Raw genomic sequence first — 13,874 nt, forward strand, 5'->3', positions numbered from 1 at the left:
GTAATTAAATACATTTTTCCTTTTTATATTATTTCTCTTATTTCTGATGTAGGCAGGTGACTGAGTTCAGCCCTCTGAAACCCAACAGAGTGTCTAACCTGGAGTTCCAGTAGCCATCTGCCTCACCTTTACAGTTTGTCTGCCTTTATGACCCTCCACTCAACTAGGACAATAGCCTTCACCTTGGTTTTGTACCTGCCACTCAACCACCATCTTTTTTGCAACCTGAAGAATCTCCTTAAATATAGCTTGGTCAAGATTCAAGATTCTCCAGTGCAGAGATAATAGAATTGCAGCTCAGTCAACTATCCAAAACCTTCATCTGTCGAAATTGTATCTTCATTTTCAGCTTCTTCAAAGTTTTCCTGGTGCGGCCAATTTGGAAAGCAGTATGGAGATTCCTGGGAAAGCTGGGAATGGAACCACCATTTGACCCAGCTATTCCCCTTCTTGGACTATTCCCTAAAGACCTTAAAAGAGCGTATTATAGGGATACTGCTACAATGATGTTTATAGCAGCACAATTCACAATAGCTAGATTGTGGAACCAACCCAGATGCCCTTCAATAGATGAATGGATAAAAAAAAAATGTGGCATTTATACACAATGGAGTATTACTCAGCAATAAAAAATGACAAAAATCATGGAATTTGCAGGGAAATGGATGGCACTAGAGCAGATTATGCTAAGTGAAGCTAGCCAATCCCTAAAAAACAAATGCCAAATGTCATCTTTGATATAAGGAAAGCAACTAAGAACAGAATAGGGAGGAAAAGCATGAGAAGAAGATCACCATTAAACAGGGATGAGAGGTGGGAGGGAAAGAGAGAGAGAAGGGAAATTGCATGGTAAAGGAAGGAGACCCTCATTGTTATACAAAAATTACATATAAGAGGAAGTGAGGGGAAAGGGGAAAAAAACAAGAGAGAGAAATGAATTACAGTAGATGGGGTATAGAGAGAAGATGGGAGGGGAGGGGAGGGGAGGGGAGGGGAGGGGGGATAGTAGAAGATAGGAAAGGCAGCAGAATACAACATACACTAGTATGGCAGTATGTAAAAAAGTGGATGTGTAACCGATGTGAATCTGCAATATGTATATGGGGTAAAAATAGAAGTTCATAATCCGTTTGAATCAAATGTATGAAATATGATATGTCAAGAGCTTTGTAATGTTTTGAACAACTAATAAAAAAAAAAGATTTTCCTCCAAACACTGTTGTCTCAGACAAATTGGATGACCCACAGAGTTACCTGTGCCCCAAGCCAGAGACTCTGCTGGGTTCAGGCAGACTGAATTCAATTGCCCACCAATGTCAGAAATAAGAGAAATGATAATAAACAGGAAAAAGTAATTTAATTGCAGTTTGACCCAAACTGAGAAAGCAGTTAATATGCCTGTGTGTCGAACATAAACATTACAATTTATAGGAACAAAAGCGAGAGATGTACATATGTAGACTTAGCCAGGCTGTGCTGCCCAGAGATGTTTTCATTTTGGTTTCACTGGCATCTGCTCGAGCCAAGGGTTGGAGCATCTCAGTTTCCATTCTTGGCTTGAGGAAATTGAGATGGAGAAATATAGGTTACCAGGAAATAAAAAAGGAAAAAATATTTTGGTATATTTAATTTAAACAAGTCCTCATTACAAGGAGCAAAAACCATAGTAGATACAGAACTCACCCAATTAGAAACTAGTTGGCTACAGGAAGATAGAAGAAGGGGGACCAGGGTGAAAATGATGTTCTGGTAGTGCTGTTAGCCAAAACTGGAGACATGGACAGGAGATTTGGAATAAGGCTTTTTAAATGTTGGGTGGTTTGAGGTACCAGAGGGAAAAATCAAGTGGGAAAATCTTCCAGAAGTTGAAAAGACTTGAAGAAAGGAGTACAGGGTATAAAAATTCATCTTAGAGTCACTTTTATTGAAATAGTTCTTGAAGTCACAAAGTTGTCAAAAGACAAAATATAAATAGAGAGAAAAAGAGTGATCCTCAGGAATATTTACATTTAAAGATCATAAAGAGATAGCAAGAAGTCCTATATAGAACTTCTGTAGTGGATCCTTGGAAAAACAGGGAGAGGCAACTAAGATCAATGTCACCCTTGAACGCTGAAGACTTGTTAGAATGGTTAAGGTGAAATGCAGAAGTTTGAAGTAAATGGGCAAAGAGGAAGTGGAGATAGTATAAACTAGACTTAATGTTTCCCTAGGACAGGGCTCAAAAGAGAGGAAATTTATTCAATGAGGGAGGCAGAGTTTGCTTTTAGACTAAAGGATTGAAGAGAGAGGAAGAGACTATTTCAACCATGCAAGATAGTTGAAATCATACCCTAACTTGGAAGAAGGACTAAGAAAGGGATGGGAATCCTAGATATGAGGCAAGAAGTCCTTACCAGATAAGAAAGAAAAGATGGTTTTTGTACCATTGTTTAAATATGGAAAGATTGTAAAAGACGTATCAACATGATGACATGAGTGAAAAGAAAGAGGCTGAAGGTGTAGCTCAGTGGTAGAGCTCATGTTTAGCATGCATGAGATTCTGGGTTTGGTCCCCCATATCACAAGAGAAAAAAAGAGAGAAAGTATTAAATATAATATTATACCACTTGTGTTTAAAATAAATACATTCATCATGTTTACATAAAACCACTAGACTTGGGGCTGGGGATGTGGCTCAAGTGGTAGCATGCTCACCTGGCAGGCGTGCGGCCCAGGTTCGATTCTCAGCACCACGTACAAACAAAGATGTTGTGTCTGCCGATAACTAAATATTAAAAAATTCTCTCTCTCTCTCTCTCTCTCTCTCTCTCTCTCTCTCTCTCTCTCTCCTCTCTCACTTTCTCTTAAAAAAAAACCACTAGACTTTTTTTTTAGTTTTTATTTTATTTTTTTAAGTATAATAACATATAGTTTAAAATGAAACAAACAATTCAGTCAAAATTCTCCACATTTCCCCAACATTGTATACTGTCAAGATGTAAGGTAAAGCTTCAGTGTTTCTGAAGGTGGGGTAACTGACTGACAGAGAAACAGAAACAGACCCATACAAATACAACCAATTGACCTTTGACAAAGGAACAAAGGCTATTCAGTGGAGAAGATGGTCTTTTCAAGAAATGGTGCTAGAACAAGTGTAAAAAGTGAATCCAGACACGGACCTTACATGTTTCACACACACACACACAAAAAAAAAATTAACTCAAAATTGATCATAGACCTAAGTGTGAAATATAAGACTACAACTTCTAGGAGAAAACACAGGAGAAAACCTAGATAACCTTGCATTTGGCAATGGTTTCTTAGATAAAATGCCAAAAGCACAATTCACAAAAGAAATAACTAATAAGTTGGACTTCACTAAAATTAAAATCTTCAGCTCCATGAAAGGCATTATTAAGAGAAAGAAAAGATGAAAGGACTAACACAGCCTGGGAGAAAGTATTTGCAAGACACAAATCTAATAAAGGAGGAGGATTGCAAGTTCAAGGCTCACCTGGGCAACTTAGTGAGACCCTGTCTCAAAATAAAAATAAAAAATAAAAGAGCTGGGGAAGAAGTGGTAGAATCCCCTAAGTTCAATCCTCAGTGCAGAAAAAGAAAGAGAGAGAGAGAGAGAGAGAGAGAGAGAGAGAGAGAGAGAGAGAGACAGGGAAAGGGGGAAATGTTTTTAGAATAATGCATGTGTGAATCAATCAATCAATTCTAATCTCTCTTTTTCTTATTGAGGTGAAATTCACATGAGATAGAATTAACTGTTTTAAAGTACACAGATCTGTGACTTTAGTAAATTTGTAGTGTTATGCAACCATCACTTTAATCTAGTTATAAGACGTTTTTATCACCCCAAAGGAAGCTGCATACCCAGTAAGCATTCTCTCCCCATTCCCTCTGGGAAAGTTCCTAGCAACATATGATATGCCTTCTGGTAACACAGTTTTAGCTATTCTGAATATTTCCTATAAACAGCATCACAAAATATGTAATCTTTCATGTCTGACTTGTTTCACTTAGCATGTTTTTGAGACTCATCCATGTACTTTCTTCTTTTCTACAGATGAATAATATTTTATTGTATGGATACATTTCATTTATATAAGTAAACATATAAAACGTGGGTATATTTTGTTTGCCCATCTGTTGGTGGACATTGGATTGTTTCTACCTTTTGGCTCTGGTACTGTACTGCTTAAGACATGCATGTTTGAATTTTTTTTTTAAGAGAGAGAATTTTAATATTTATTTTTTAGTTTATCGGCAGACACAACATCTTTGTTTTGTATTTGGTGCTGAGGATCGAACCCAGGCCGCAAGCATGCCAGGCGAGGGCTCTACTGCTTGAGCCACATCCCCAACCCCAAGACATGTGTGTTTGAATTCTTGATTGAAATCTGCCATTAATGTGGTCCTCCTGGTTATCTCCTGGGGAGTTAAGTTTATTTGTGGTACTTAGTAGATATCAGCTGACATTGCATAGGGATTTGTTGGAGAGAACTGATTTTCTTGTGTTTGTTTATTAAATATGTAATGAAGCCAAAGTAGAAAACCTTGGCTCTGGAGCCCTGCAGCTTTGGGGTAACACAAGAAAAGGAAGAAAAGAAGCTGGGCATGGTGGTACACACCTGTAATTCCAGTGATTCAGGCAGTTAAGATAGGAGGATTGCAAGTCTGGGCATCCTACCAAAACTCTGACTCAAAATAAAAAGTAAAAAGAGCTTTGGATGTATGTAGCTTGTGGTAGAGCACCCCTGAGTTCAATCCTCCATTAATAAAAAAAAAAAGAGGTTGGGGGTAGAAAGTGATTCTTGGAATAGGGAGGTTCTTGTGGCTCCCTGAGAAGATCAGTCATTCCATTCAGTGGCCTTGATTAAAGTCCTACATTTCCACCTTTGGGGTTATTGCATTGCAAGAGAGGGCCCAGCAAGGAAAACAAGGAATTGTAGATTTTAAGACATGGCTCTTTTTGAGTCATGATCTTGATTATCTTTAACCTTTCAAAATGAATCTGTCTCCTTCACACTTGGCTTTATGTATGTAGCTTTCAAACTCTTACTGTGAATTCTTATTCACCATGAACTCGATACAAAAGCTGTGTCTGTAATTTGAGTGACTCAGAATGACTTTTCCATGTGAGTCACACCTCTCAGGACGATTCTGTTCAAACTGTGCCATCTTAATTAAGCATCTCCATCCTCCTCAAAAAAGCACAAAAGGATGAAACAAGAAAAACGAGATCATCCATATTAAACATTTAGGCCAGCTCAGATTTAAGTGTATACATTTTAAATAATAATCATAAAATAAAAATAATCATCTATACAAATTTCTTTCAAGCTTATAATAGGAACAAACATTCCAGATATTTTAATCAAAGAACAAAGCATCAGTTGGGCTAATCAGTTTGAGAGAAATATAAATTCTGATTTTTTTTATTCACATAAAAGTCCAGAGGTAGGTGGTCTAGGCTGGTATGATGCGTTTGCTCCTTATCATCCTCATTCAATGTTCAGCTATTCTTCACCATGCAGCTATTCCTGTAATACGGCCCTCCACAGTTCAACACGGAAGTTAGAGATCCAGCCATCAAATCCACTATCTAATCAACAGGATGGAAGAAGAGACAAATAAGGGGCAAGGGGCAAAACATAGATATCTTTCAAGGAAAGTTTTTTTTTTGCAGCTGCCATAGTTACTTCTGCTTACCTCTCATTGGCCAGACTTAGTTGCATGACCACATTTAGGTACAAGTTGATGTTTGGACAACCATATTCTTCAAGGCTACTTTACCAATTATAAATTGCAGCCAATTTGACAAGATTGACCTCAAATTCTGACTTCCTGGAGGCATAAGAAACAAGTTTAATCCTGAAAATTTACTCCTGGAATATGGGTGAAGAGATTCTCAGATTCCTGCTGCAGACAGGAGAAGGTGTTCAATACCACTTACCACGATCTATTCATGGAAGAGAAGTGCAATAGTTTGGAACTTAAATGACCCTCAAAGGCCAGTGTGTTGAAGGCTTGGTCCCACCAGGTGGCACTATTGGAGGTGGTAGAAACCTTTGGGAGGCAAGGCCTAGTGGGAGGAGTTAGTTCATTGGGGAGGGAGTACCTTAGAAAAGGATATTGGAACCAGGTCCCTCCTCTCCTTTTCTCTGCTTCCAAACTGTCAGCTTGAACAGCTTCCTCTGCCTTGTGCTTCCTCTACCTTGTACCACTCACCACAGCCTTAAACAACAGGGCTAAGTGACTGTGGACTGAAATGTCTGAAACCATAAGCCAAAATAGACCTTTTGTGTTTGGAAGCTGATTATCTCAGACATTTGTTAGAGTAACAGAAAGATGACTTACCGAAGGAGGAAAGAGTGGGGAGCCAGAATCGAACCAGGGTTGGGGAATCAGTCCTCACAACCAGCTCCTGAGAGAAGAGTCCGTGGGTTGCAAGTTTCCCTGACACTGAAACAGGAGGGTAGAAAGGAGACAGATGTGAAGACCAAACTAAAAAGAAGAGGAAAGTTTCATTAACAATGAAAAAACAATGAGCTGCCAGGCCTAGTGATGCCTGCCTATAATCCCAGCGGCTCCAGAGGCTGAGGCAGGAGGATCACAAGTTCAAAACCAGCCTCAGCAACAGCACAGCACTAAGCAACTCAGTGAGACCCTGTCTATAAGTAAAATACAGAATAGGGTGGTAGATGTGGCTCAGGGGTCAAGTGCCCCTGAATTCAATCCCTGGCCCCCCCCCCAAAAAAAGAACCAATGAGAAAAAAGTTGGAAGAAACATCTTAGCTTTAACCAATATTAGATAATTTGGAAAAAGAGAAAATATATATAATTATAATATATATATATATAACAGTCATAATCCTGTCATCCCTACACTGTTACCACAAAATGACCCAGCCAGATATAAACTTCACAGTTCATCTCAGCCTTTTATTCAGTGGGTCCATGGGAATGGACCCACCCTTCTGGTGGAAAATGAGCCTCTGAACAAAGGAGGACACTGGGCTTATATAGATTATACTGAGAGGTGCCTTAAATAATGAGCATGTCAGCTTGGGCACTCAGGAATTTTGGGTCTGTCTTACTGGGCAAAATGGGAGGGGTTCTGGGGTCAGCAGTCAGTCTCTGGGATTTATCTTACAGGGCCCAATGAAAGGTTTGGGGTCACTGCAGTATCTGGAAAGGATTCACTTAGGAAAAGATCAATGCTTTGGCCTCTTCCTGGAGACTGCCTTTCTAGGTTGATGGACACCTCCTCCCCAGGGTTTGTTTTATCACCAGCAAAGAATGTATTGGGAAAGATTCAATGCTCTCAATGTATGGCTTTCTCACTCCCCTTTTCCCAGTTCTCACTATTTTTGGAGTTTGTCAGAAGATGGACATGGAAGCATATCTAATATATACCGCGTTAGGAATATTTATGGTCTTTTGTTTTCCAATGAGAGGTATTTCTTCACTTTGCTTTTACTTTAAACATAGGTACTATAAATATAATAAAACCATATTTTCTACCCTGTGTTTTTCAGGTAACATTAATATATGAACAATTTTAAATGAAAAAATTTCGTGTGAAATTTTTCGTGTTTTGTAAAAACAAAGAACTGGTTAAAGGTATGGGTCCTGAAGTGACTCTTCACAGCTTGAATATCCCAGCTTGGGGGGACCACAGGTAACTGACTTAACACAACTTTGCCTCATTTTCCTCATCCACGAGTGAGAAGAAATAATATGATAATAATATCTACCTCATAGAGCGGTTATGAGGATCAAATAAAATAATTTATTTCAAATGAGCTAATAACAACTCAATTAATGAAAGCTCTTCCTATTTTTACCTAATTTTACTACCTACATAAAATTTCATCTTATTACTGAACAGTTGGCTAATTATCAGTTTGGGGCTATCAAAAATTTGAAATATTTTAGTGCACTTTTCTCTTTTATACATATTTTTCTTTAAATTAATTTTTAATTGGTGCAGCATAATTATACATAATAGTGACACATTCATACATGCACATAATTCGGTCAATCTCATTCCTTGTACCTTCACTTTTCCTTCCCTCCTCCATACCCTGGTCCCCTTCTTCTACTCTGCTGGTCTCACTTCTAATTTTATGAGATGCCCCACCCTCTCCTTTTAATTTTTTTGCCCTTTTTTCTCTGTCTTCCACATATGAGAGAAAACATATGACTGACTCTTGACAGTTTCTGAGTTTGGCTTATTTTGCTTAACATAATGTCCTCAAGTTCCATACATTTTCCTGTAAATGACAATTTTGTTTTATGGCTGGATAAAACTTCATTGTGTATATATACTACACTTTCTTTGTCTGTTCACTTGTGAACCAATGCCTAGGCTGATAGCTTGGCTATCATGAATTGTGCTGCTATATATGTGGATATGCATATGTCATTTTAATATGACTTTAATTCTTTAGGATAAATACCAAAGAGTAGTATATTTGGTCATGTAGGGGTTCTATTTCTACTCTTTTGAAGAACCTCCATACTGATTTTCATAGTAGTTGTACTAATTTACAATCCCACCAACAGTGTATAAGTGATCCTTTTCCCCACATCTTCTCCAACATTTATTAGTATTTGTATTCTTTTTAAAAATATTTATTCTTAAGCTTTAGGTGGATACAATATCTTTATTTTACATTTATGTGGTGCTGAGGATAGAAACCAGTGCCTTGTGCATGCTAGACGAGCACTCTACCACTGAGCCACAACCCCAGACCTAATATTTATATTCTTGATGATGACCATTTCAACTGAGATGAAATCTCAATATAGTTTTGATTTGCATTTCCTTGATTACTAAGGCTCTTGAACATTTTTTTATTAATTTGTTGGCTATTTTTATTTCTTCTTTTGAGAAGTATCTATTTAGTTAATTTGCCCATTTATTGATTGAGTTATTTTGTTGTTTTTGTTTTTTGGGGGGTTCTTTATATATTATGGATATTAATCTTCTGTCAGAAGACCAGCTGGCAAAGATTTTCTCCCATTTTGGAGACTCTCTCTTCACCCTATTAATTGTTTCCCTTTCTGTAAAGAAGTGTTTTAATTTGATGCTGTCCCATTTATTAATTCTAAGTATTATTTCCTGAGCTTTAGGAGTCCTATTGAGGATGTCATCGCTTGTGCCTACATGTTGGGAGTGTTGACCTTATGCTTTCTTCTAGGAGTTGCAAAGTTTCTAGTCTAAATCCTATGTCATTGATCTATTTTGAGTTGACTTTTGTGCAGAGTGAGAGATAGGGAATTACTCTCTTTCCTCTGTACATGGATATCCAGATTCCCAACATTAGCTGTTAAAGAGGCCCCAATATATGTTTTGGTGCATCAAGAATCAGATGACTGTATCTGTGTGGGTTTGTTTCCATTTCTCATATTCTATTCCATTTGTGTATATGTCTGTTTTTATGCCAATACCATGAAATTTTTGTTACTATAGCTCTGTACTATAATTTGAAATTAAGTTTTGTGATGCTTCCTGAATTGCTCTAATTGTTTTTACTATTTTGCATCTTTTATTCTTTCTAATGAATTTTAGACTATTATGTCTAGTTCTTTAATAAATGTCATTGGTATTTTGATGGGGATTGCAATGAATCTGTAGATTGCTTTCAGTATTATGGTCATTTTAACAATATTCATTCTGCATATCAAAGAACAGGGAGGTCTTTCTATGTTCTAAAGTCTTCTTAATTTCTTTATTCTGTGTTCTATAATTTTCATTGTAGAGGTCTTTTTCCTCCTTGGTTAGATTTATCCCTAGGTTTTTGTTTGTTCATTTGTTTGTTTTTGTTTTGTTTTTTGGTACTGGGGATTGAACTCAAAAACACTCAACCACTGAGCCACATCCCCAGTCCTATTTTGTATTTTATTTAGAGACAGGGTCTCACTGAGTTGCTAAGTGCATCGCTGTTGCTAAAGCTGGCTTTGAACTCACAATCCTCCTGACTCAGTTTTCCGAGCTGCTGGGATTACAGATGTGCGCCACCATACCCAACTCATTTGCTTATTTGTGGCTGTTGTGAATGGAACTGTTTTCCTGACTTCTTTCTTAGTGGCTTTATTATTGGTATACAGGAAAGCTGTTGATTTTTATATGTTGATCTTATATTCCACTATGTTTATTTTTTATCAACTATAGAAGTCTTCTTGTTGAGCTTTATGAATATCCTAAGTATAGGATCATATCATCTTCCAACAGTGATAATTTTATTTTTTTCCTTTCCTATTTGTATTCCTTTTATTTCCTTCTCTTGTGTAATTGCTCTACCTAAATTTCAAAGTACTATTAAATAAGTGTGGTGAGAGTGAACTTTCTTGTCTTGTTCCTCATTTTAGACGAAATATTTTCCATTGTCCCTCCCCCATTTACTATGATGTTGGCTTTGGGTTTGTCATATATCACCTCCATGATATTTTTTTTAATATTTATTATTATTATTTTTTTAGTTGTAGTTGAACACAATATCTTTATTTTTATGTGCTGAGGATCGAACCCAGGGCCTCCCCCGTGCTAGGCGAGTGCTCTACCACTGAGCCACAATGCCAGCCCCACCTCCATGATATTTAAGTAAGTTCTTTCTATTCTTAGTTTCTTTACTGTTTATATTATGATAGGTGCTGAATTTTGACAAAAGCTTTTTCAGTATCTATTAAGATGACTGTGGTTTTCATCTTTAATTATATTTATGTGGTGAATTACATTTATTGATTTCACTTGATGCAAGAATGTTGAACCATCCTTGCATCCCTGGAATGAAACCAATTTGATAATGATGAACATTATTTTAATGTGATATTAAATAGGATTTGACAATATTTATTAAGGATTTTGGCATCTATGTGCATCAAGGATGTTGATCTGTAGTTCTTCTTTTATATGTTTAGGTATCAGGATGATCCTGGCATCATAGAATGAACTTGAAAGTATTTCATCCCTTTATATTTCATGGAATAATTTAAGGAACTTATTGACATTAGTCCTTCTCTAAATATGAATTCATATAAGAATTCATCTGATCTTGGGGTTTGCTTTGTTGGAAGGCTTTTTATCACTGCTTCAATATCATTGTTTATTATTGGTCAGTTTAAGTTTTGTATAGCCTCTTGGCTCAATTTTTGTAGGTTGTATATGTCTAGAAATTTATCTATTTCTATCTAATTTATTGGAACACAAGTTTTCAAAATAGTCCCTAATGAACCTCTGGATTCCAGTGACGTCTGTGGTGATAGCTCATTTTTTAACTCAAATTTTACTAATTTGGAGGCTCTTTCTCTTTCTTTTGGTTAGTTTGGCTAAGGGCTTAGCAAATCTGTTTATCACCTCAAATAAACAATTGTTCATTATGTTGATTTTTTGTATTGCTTTAATCTGGTTGATATTTGTCTTTGATCTTAATTATTTTCTTCTTTTCCTGGTTTTGGAATTGACTTGTTTTTTGAAGATCTTGAGATGCATCATTAGTTTGTCTGGAATCTTTCTTGTTTTTTTGAAATGTAGGCACTCATAACTATAAACTTTCCTCTTGTCTAGCCTTCTAGTGTTCTAGACATTCTGATACATTGTAACTCTATTCTCATTTATTTCTAGACTTTTAAATTTCTTCCCTGATCCTTAGATGACCCATTCATTGTTCAAAAATGTGTTATTTAATCACTCCATATTTTCACATAAATTCTGTTGTTTTTATTGCTATTTATTTCTAGTTTCTTTTCACTATGATTTAGTAAGGTGCATGCAAGAAACTATAGCAGTTTTTAAAATATTTGCTAAGACTTACTTTGTGTTCTAAAGCATGGTATTTTGAAGAGGCTTCCATGAAGGGCTGAGAAGAAAGTGTATTTGGCTGTTAGATCCATTTAATATATAATATACTTTAGGTATGAAGAGTTTTTACTGCTTTTGTATCTGGATGACCTATCAATTGGTGAGAGGTAGGATTATTGCATTGGGATCTGTTTGAGTCTTTATGTTGAGTAGTGTTTCTTTTATGTCATTGGGCATACTGATGTTTGGGGAATAAATAGTATCAATGTGTCTTCATGTTGGATTGTTCTCTTTAACAGTATAAAGTGAACATCTCTTCTGGTTAATTCTGGCTTGAAATCTGCTTTGTCAGATATGAGAATAGCTTCTTCTGCTTGTTTGGGGGCTCCACTTTCATGTAATGTCATTTTCCTTCCTATCATTTCCAACTTGTGACTGTCTCTGCCTAAGAGATGCTTACAAACAACATATAGTTGGATCTTGTTTTTTAATCCATTCTGAGTCTTTGTCTTTTTTGAAGAGTTGGGACAATTTACAGTGTTATTATGAGAAATGTTTATTAATTCCTGCAATTTTGATTTATTTCTAATGTATAATTCAGTCTTGTTTCTCATTTGCTTAGCTATTCTTCTAATGAGATTCATCCAATTATGAGCTCTGGAGTTTGTTTTTAATTTCTTCCATGTATAGCATTTCTTTAAGTATTTTCTGTCATGCTGGCTTTGTATGCATACATTCTTTTTTCCCTATATATTATTTTAATTTCTGTTTATTTTGGAAGGTTTTTCTTTCCCTTATATTCCGAAGGATAGTTTTCTGGATATAGAAATTTTGGCTGACAGTTATTTTCCTTAAGAGCTTGGAACAATGCCCTCCTGAGTTTTAGAGCTTATTTTGAGAAATCAAAAGTAATTCTAGTTGGCTTACCTTCTTACATGTGACACTATGTTTTTCTCTTGAAGCTTTTAAAATTCTATCCTTGTTCTCTGTGTTAGGCATTTTAATCATAATGTTTTAATTTGCATGCCTCCTATATCTGGATGTCCATCTTATTTCCAAGGTTTGGAAAGTTTTGTTCTTATTTCCCTGAAAGGGTTATCTATGCCATTATTCTGTGTCTCATATCCCTCTTCAATTCCAGTGATCCTTAAATTCGGTCTCGTAATGCCCCAGAGTTCTTGTATATTCTGATCATTGTTATTTATTTTCTTTAATACTATCTAAATACTAAAGGCTGAACACTTTGTCTTCCAGCTCTGAGATTCTGCTTTCTACTTGTTCTGCTCTAAAGGAGAGACTTTCAACTGAATTTTTGTTTGATTTATTATACCTTTCATCTTCATGATTTCTGTTGTATCTCTATCTCTTAAATTTGTCATTCATATTCTGTACTGACTGCCTTAATTCATTGTTTTTCTGTGTTCTCTTGGAATTTGCTGATCTTTTTATAATTATTCTTTTGAACTTTTTTTTTTTGGGGGGGGGTACTGGGAATTTATCGTAGTGATGGCTTTACCACTGAGCCACATCCCCAGCCCATTTTATGTTTTATTTTGAGACAGGATCTCCCTAAGTTGCATAGGGCCTTGCTAAGTTGCTGAGGCTGGCTTTGAACTTGTGATTCTCTTGCCTCAGCCTCTTGAGTTGTTGGGATTATAGGCATGCACCACCACACCTGGTATTCTTTTAAATTCTTAATCCAGTATTTCAATCTACTTCAATATCTTTTGAGTCAGTTGCTGGTGAATTATAAACCTTGGGAAATGTCATATTACCTTGTTTTATATTTCTTATATTTCTATTTTGTGTTATGATTTGTTCACCTGTTGGGACAGAGTTCTCTTGTACTTTGATGGGAGGGATTTTTTTAAGGTACAACCTTCTCTTGGTAATGTGTTCTGGGACATCAGAGTGTTATAAGTTGTTGAATATATTTCCAAGTGGATGTTGTAGTATAGTTTCCCTGATCATTTGGGGGGATGATTAGTACACCTTGATATAGCACTGTAATGTGTTGGAGCTTAAGATCCCACTTTTTCTGTAGAACACACAAGAGTGTGGTTCTTCTAGCAGA

The 13,874-nt window shown here is 36.3% G+C and overlaps 1 protein-coding gene across 10 annotated transcripts in view; it reads right to left on the reverse strand.

The window, feature by feature from the left end:
- Window positions 1–2,952: 2,952 nt before the first annotated feature.
- Window positions 2,953–13,874, reverse strand: part of Cflar (CASP8 and FADD like apoptosis regulator) — a 57,768-nt gene continuing 46,846 nt past the window's right edge. For 8 of the 10 annotated variants that reach the window (XR_013092371.2, XR_013092368.2, XR_013092370.2 and 5 more), the window contains 2 exons: window positions 5,704–6,456; window positions 2,953–5,596 (listed from right to left, as the gene is read on the reverse strand). The gene's annotated coding sequence lies outside the window, so the exon portion shown is untranslated. The remainder of the gene's footprint in view (window positions 5,597–5,703; window positions 6,457–13,874) is intronic. The other 2 variants (XR_013092367.2, XR_013092366.2) reach the window with 2 other exon arrangements.

The sequence above is a fragment of the Callospermophilus lateralis genome, chromosome 9 (genome assembly GCF_048772815.1).
Source record: "Callospermophilus lateralis isolate mCalLat2 chromosome 9, mCalLat2.hap1, whole genome shotgun sequence".
In the NCBI taxonomy this organism is placed as follows: domain Eukaryota; kingdom Metazoa; phylum Chordata; class Mammalia; order Rodentia; family Sciuridae; genus Callospermophilus; species Callospermophilus lateralis.